General features: G+C 49.2%; 1 non-coding gene across 1 annotated transcript; it reads right to left on the reverse strand.

The window, feature by feature from the left end:
• Window positions 1-1,723: 1,723 nt before the first annotated feature.
• LOC114812633 lies at window positions 1,724-1,861 on the reverse strand. Its single transcript, XR_003760284.1, has one exon. It is a non-coding gene; the product is annotated as a small nucleolar RNA SNORA7 (small nucleolar RNA).
• Between the last annotated feature and the right edge of the window lie 4,155 nt (window positions 1,862-6,016).

Genomic DNA, 6,016 nt, shown 5'->3' on the forward strand with positions numbered 1-6,016 from the left:
ACCCCTGACCTCCGACTCCCAGGCCCGGGCTCTTTCCGCTGAGCCGCGCTGCTTCTCTGTAACTTTATAAATCCATCACCCTGTCATGTAGTACTTTGAAGTCGGGTGAAGAAAGGGAATTTTCAATCCTTGATGTACACAAAACATTTTTGGGTGGTGAGAGGTTGGCTCATTTGACCTCTAATGGATGACGTTTTTGGTTCCACATAACTGCCCAAAGTCTACTTGCACCATCTCAAATATGTGCGAACCCCATTCCTTTCTTCTGGCATCAAGCCTCAGCCGGTTTCCATCAGTCAATCAATCAATCGCATTTATTGAGCACTCATTGTGCACAGAGTCCTATTGTAAGTTCTTGGGAGAGCACAGTATAACAGAGTCGGTAGACACATTCTCACTGTAAGCCCGTCGCTGGGCAGGGATCGTCTCTATCTGTTGCCGAATTGTAATAGCCAAGCGCTTAGTACAGTGCTCGGCACATAGTAAGGGCTCAATAAATACTATTGAATGAACGCACGAACTTCTCTTAATTGCTTTTAAACATCGAAACCGCCACCTAGCTTAGTCGAGACAGGCAGCTAGTCCAGTAGAAAGATCTGACAGCAGGACCCTCTGTGTGATTGCTCATTTGGTCTGTTTCGTGAAGCGGCGTGGCTCAGTGAGAAGCGGCGTGGCTCAGTGGAAGGAGCGTGGACTTTGGAGTCAGAGGTCATGAGTTCGAATCCCAGTTCTGCCACTTGTCAGCTGTGTGACTGTGGGCAAGTCACTTCACTTCTCTGGGCCTCAGTTCCCTCATCTGTAAAATGGGGATTAAGACTGTGAGCCCCACGTGGGACGACCCGATTCCCCTATGTCTACCCCAGCGCTTAGAACAGCGCTCTGCACATAGTAAGCGCTTAACAAATACCAACATTATTATATTGGAGAAGCAGCCTGGCTCAGTGGAAAGAGCATGGGCTTTGGAGTCAGGGCTCATGGGTTCGAATCCCAGCTCTGCCACTTGTCGGCTGTGTGACTGTAGGCAAGTCACTTCACTTCTCTGGGCCTCAGTTCCCTCATCTGTAAAATGGGGATGAAGACTGTGAGCCCCACGTGGGACGACCCGATTCCCCTGTGTCTACCCCAGCGCTTAGAACAGTGCTCGGCACATAGTAAGCGCTTAACAAATACCAACCTTATTATTATTCTCCAAGATACTATGTCAGGGGCCTGTCTACCTTTGGTGGCTCTTGTCTTATGCAGTCGAGTCGTCTCCAGCCCATAGCGACACCATGGACACACCTCTCCTAGAACGCCCCGCTCTCCATCTGCAACCCGTGGTTCAGTGGAAAGAGCACGGGCTTTGGAGTCAGAGGTCACGGGTTCGAATCCCGGCTCGGCCACTTGTCAGCTGGGTGACTTTGGCCAAGTCACTTAACTTCTCGGTGCCTCAGTGACCTCATCTGTAAAATGGGGATTAAGACTGTGAGCCCCGCGTGGGACGACCCGATTCCCCTGTGTCTACCCCAGCGCTTAGAACAGTGCTCTGCACATAGTAAGCGCTTAACAAATACCAACATTATTATTATTATTATTATTAATAACCGTTCCGGTAGTGTATCCATCGAGTTTTCTTGGTCAAAATCCGGAAGTGGTTTTCCGCTGCCTCCTTCCATGCAGTAAACTCGAGTCTCTGTCCTTGATTCTCTCCCATGCCGCCGCTGCCCAACAGGGCTGAGTCTTGATTTGTAGCGGACCGCCTTCCACTCGCTAGTCTCTGCCCAAGCTAGGAATGGAATGGACGGGCCTCTGCTTGACGCTCCCTCCCGTAGCCGAGACTGGTAGAGGACTGGAAACTCTCCAGGTGCGACCCTGAGAGGGAGTCGTGGTTCTTAGGAATAGCCTAATTTGTTGGGGTTTCCTTCTAAGAAACAATATTACTTCAAGGGCCCCGGGCACAGGCAGGGTGAGGGGTTTTCCCTTGAGAAGGAAATCCAAGCACGAACTCAGGTTCGAGGAAATGCGGGGCTGTAGTTTCGTTGGAGGGAATGCAGGGCCGATAATCCCAGAATGGAGGAAATTTCACCTTTGTTACTTCCCCCTACCTTGTAATTTATTTTAGTGTCCTTCTCCCTCTTGGAGGGCAGGAATCGTGTCCACTTATTCTGTTGAACTCTTTCAAGTGCTCGGTAGTGTGTTCTGTTCCAAATAAGGTTTCAGTAACTACTCTTGGCTGATCGACTGTGGGCCAAATCCCGAGCCCCCTACCTTTGCCCAGAGCAAAGTTCTAGGTTCCGTAAGCTCTCTCTCTTGTCCTGCCAGGGCTGAAGATTTCTGCTTCTCTCTCTCTAAGCTGTCAGCTACTCGTGGGCGGGGAACTCGTCCACCATCTCTGTTATACTGTACCCTCCCCAATGTTTAGTACAATGTAATAATGTTGGTATTTGTTAAGCGCTTACTATGTGCAGGGCACCGTTCTAAGCGCTGGGGTAGACACAGGGGAATCGGGTTGTCCCCCATGGGGCTCACAGTCTTATTCCCCATTTTATAGATGAGGTAACTGAGGCACAGAGGAGTTAAGTGACTTGGCCACAGTCACACAGTTGACAAGTGGCAGAGCTGGGATTCGAACTCATGACCCATCTGACTCCAAAGCCCATGCTGCTTCTCTGATGCTTCTCAATGTACTGCACAGAGTAGGCACTCAATAAATACACTTGATTGACTAATTGATTCACCTCCCTTTTCTCCATTTATTACTCTTGCTTTCTTTCTTTGTCAGTGACTTGCCTCAGAGGCTCTTACTGACCTCCTATCCCTCGGAGGAAGCTTGTACCCAGGGCCCCCCACAGAATTCCCATGAAACAGGAAGGCACAGACTTTACTCTCCCCATTGTAAAATAGGGGAATTTTGGTCCAGAGGTTGGGGCTTGCCCGAGGTTACCCAGCAAGTCAGTGGCAGTAAAGTTCAGGATTTATTCCTATTCCCAGTTTTTTGCTCCCACACTCCTTCCTATACCACACTGTCTCCCAAAATAGTAGTCCCAGGAGGAGGTGATGACGATGATAGTATTTGTTAGGCGCTTAATATGTGCCAAGCACCCTTCTTAACACTGGGGTAGATCAATCAATCATATTTACTGAGCACTTACTGTGTGCCTAAGGGCTTGGGAGAGTACAATATTACAGGATTAGTAGATACATTCCCTGGTGTGGAAGCAAAATGATCAGGGCCTTGCATTTGTCCCTTCTCTTTAGACCATCCCCTCTAAGCTGTTTTGCCTCTAAGCCTGCTTTACTGCCTCGCAACCATCTTGTTCAAGTGAACAAGAGTAACTGTGGTGACCAGAGCCCTTAGGAGTACTTAGCACAGTGCTCTGCACACAGTTAATGCTCAGTAAATACGATCGAATGAATCGATTAATGAGTGGTAGGATGCCAAGGGGTGGAGTGTGATAGGGCTTTAGGCCTGGACTCCATTTTGCCTCTCACTCAACCCACATATTCGATCCATCTCGAAATCCTGTCAGTTCAGCCTTCACAGAATTGCTAAAATCCTCCCTTTCCTCTCCATTCAAACAGCTACCGCAAGTCCGAGCCCTTATCCTACCCTGCCTTGATTACTATATCAGCTTCCTTGCTTAACTCCCTGTGTCCTCCACTCCCGTACTTCACTCTGCTGCCCGGATCATTTTTCTACAAAAATAATAATAATAATTGTAATGTTGGCATTTGTTAAGCGCTTACTATGTGCCAAGCACTGTTCTAAGTGCTGGGGTAGATGCAGGGTAAATCAGGTTGTTCCTCCTGGGGCTCACAGTCTTCATCCCCATTTTCCAGATGAGGTCACTGAGGCACAGAGAAATGAAGTGACTTGCCCAAAGTCACACAGCTGACAGGTGGCAGAGCCGGGATTAGAACCGGCGGTCACTGAACCCCGAGCCCGGGCTTTTTCCACTAAGCCACGCTGCTTCTCTGAAAAATGTTCAGACCATGATTCCCCACTCATCCAGAACCTCCAGTGGTTGCCCATCCACCTCCCCATCAGACAGAAACTCCTTACCATCAGCTTTGAAGCAGTCAGTCACTTTGCCCCCTCCCACCTCACCTCACCACTCTTCTACTACAACCCGGCCTGCACACTTCACTCTTCTAATGTCAACCTTCTCGCTGTACCTCGATCTCATCTTTCTTGCCACTGACCTTTTATCCCTGTCCTGCCTCTGGCCTAGAACGTGCTCCCTCTTCCTAACCAAGAGATGGTTACTCCTCTCCCCTTCAAAGCTATATTGAAGGCCCACCTCCTCCATGACTCAACCCCCCTTTCCTCTTCTCCCATTCCCTTCTGTGTCTCCCTGACCTGCTCCCTTTATTCATCCCCCCTTCCCAACCCCACAGCACTTAGGTACAGATCTGTAATTTTATTTATTTCCATTAATGTCTGTCTCCCCCTCTAGACTGTAAGCTCGTTGTGGCCAAGAACGTGACTGTTACATTGTTGTTTTATACTCTCCCAAGAGCTTAGTACAGTGCTCTGCACAGAGCAAGTGCTCAATAAATTCAGTTGACTGACTGACTGCCTGGCCAAGTCGCTACTCACTCAGAGCAAGCATGTAACATTTTCTCTCTTCCTTTGGGCACCCTGTCCAGATGTCTGCCTTATCAGAGAGCTTAGAATGTCAAGGTCTCGAGACAGGAACGAGCTGGGCCTCCCGCTTATCGGTGGTATTTACCCACCTGACCTTAATAACGAGGAGAACAAGGCAGGGCCGAGAAAATGTTCAGAGAAGAAATATACTGCTGCCTGACTTAGAGAATATAGCATACATTTTTGCTCCCTGATCACACGCGAAGCTGGGCTGCTGTGCCAACTGTATATAAAGAAACTCTGTATTAATAATAACGTTGATATTTGTTAAGCACTTATTATGTGCAGAGCACTGTTCTAAGCGCTGGGGTGGAACCAGGGTCATCAGGTTGTCCCACGTGAGGCTCGCAGTCTTAATCCCCATTGTACAGATGAGACAACTGAGGCCCAGAGAACTGTATTACTAGGAGTTGAGCTGGTTTTGGCCAGCAGGGAAACTCTTGTCAGTGAACCACCACTCCCTACTAGTGCTGGTAGAATTAAACTCGTCTCCGTCCTACCCACTTGAACACCACGCAGAGTCTGTGAAGTTTTCTTTTGCACTGGCCATAGTGAGCTTCAAGTCTAGAGGGGCGACAGACACTGATAGATACATACGGACTGTGGGACTGAAGGAGGGGGGAGTAAAGGTTAGAAGACCAGATGCAAAGGTACTGCAGAAGGGAATGGGAAAAGAGGAAATGAGGGGTTAGTCAGGAAGGCTGCTTGAAGGAGATGTGCTTTGAATTAAGTTTAGAAGGTTGGGAGGGCGGCCATCGGTCGGATATATAGAGGGAGGGAGTTACAGGCCGGAGGCAGGATGAGGGTGAGGGGTTGGTGGTGAGATAGACAAGGTGGAGGTATTCATTCATTCAATAGTAGTTATTGAGCGCTTACTATGTGCAGAGCCCTGTACTAAGCGCTTGGAACGAACAAGTCGGCAACAGATAGAGACGGTCCCTGCCCTTTGACGGGCTCACGGTCTAATCGGGGGAGACGGACGGACGAGAACGATGGCGATAAATAGAGTCGAGGGGAAGAACGTCTCGTAAAAACAACGGCAACAGTGAGTAGGTTGGCACTAGAGGAGTGAAGTGGGAGGGCTGGGTTGAATAGGAAATCAGGGAGGTGATGTAGGAAGGGGCAAGATGTTGGTATTTGTTAAGCGCTTACTATGTGCAGAGCACTGTTCTAAGTGGTGGGGTAGATACGGGGTAATCAGGTTGTCCCACGTGGGGCTCACAGTTAATCTCTCTTTTACAGATGAGGTAACCGAGGCACGGAGAAGTGAAGTGACTTGCCCACAGTCACACAGCTGACGAGTGGCAGAGCCGGAATTGGAACCCATGACCTCTGACTCCCAAGCCCGCGTTCTCTCCACTGAGCCAGATGATTGAGGACTTTTAAGCC

This window comes from Ornithorhynchus anatinus, chromosome 5 (genome assembly GCF_004115215.2).
Source record: "Ornithorhynchus anatinus isolate Pmale09 chromosome 5, mOrnAna1.pri.v4, whole genome shotgun sequence".
Classification (NCBI taxonomy): domain Eukaryota; kingdom Metazoa; phylum Chordata; class Mammalia; order Monotremata; family Ornithorhynchidae; genus Ornithorhynchus; species Ornithorhynchus anatinus.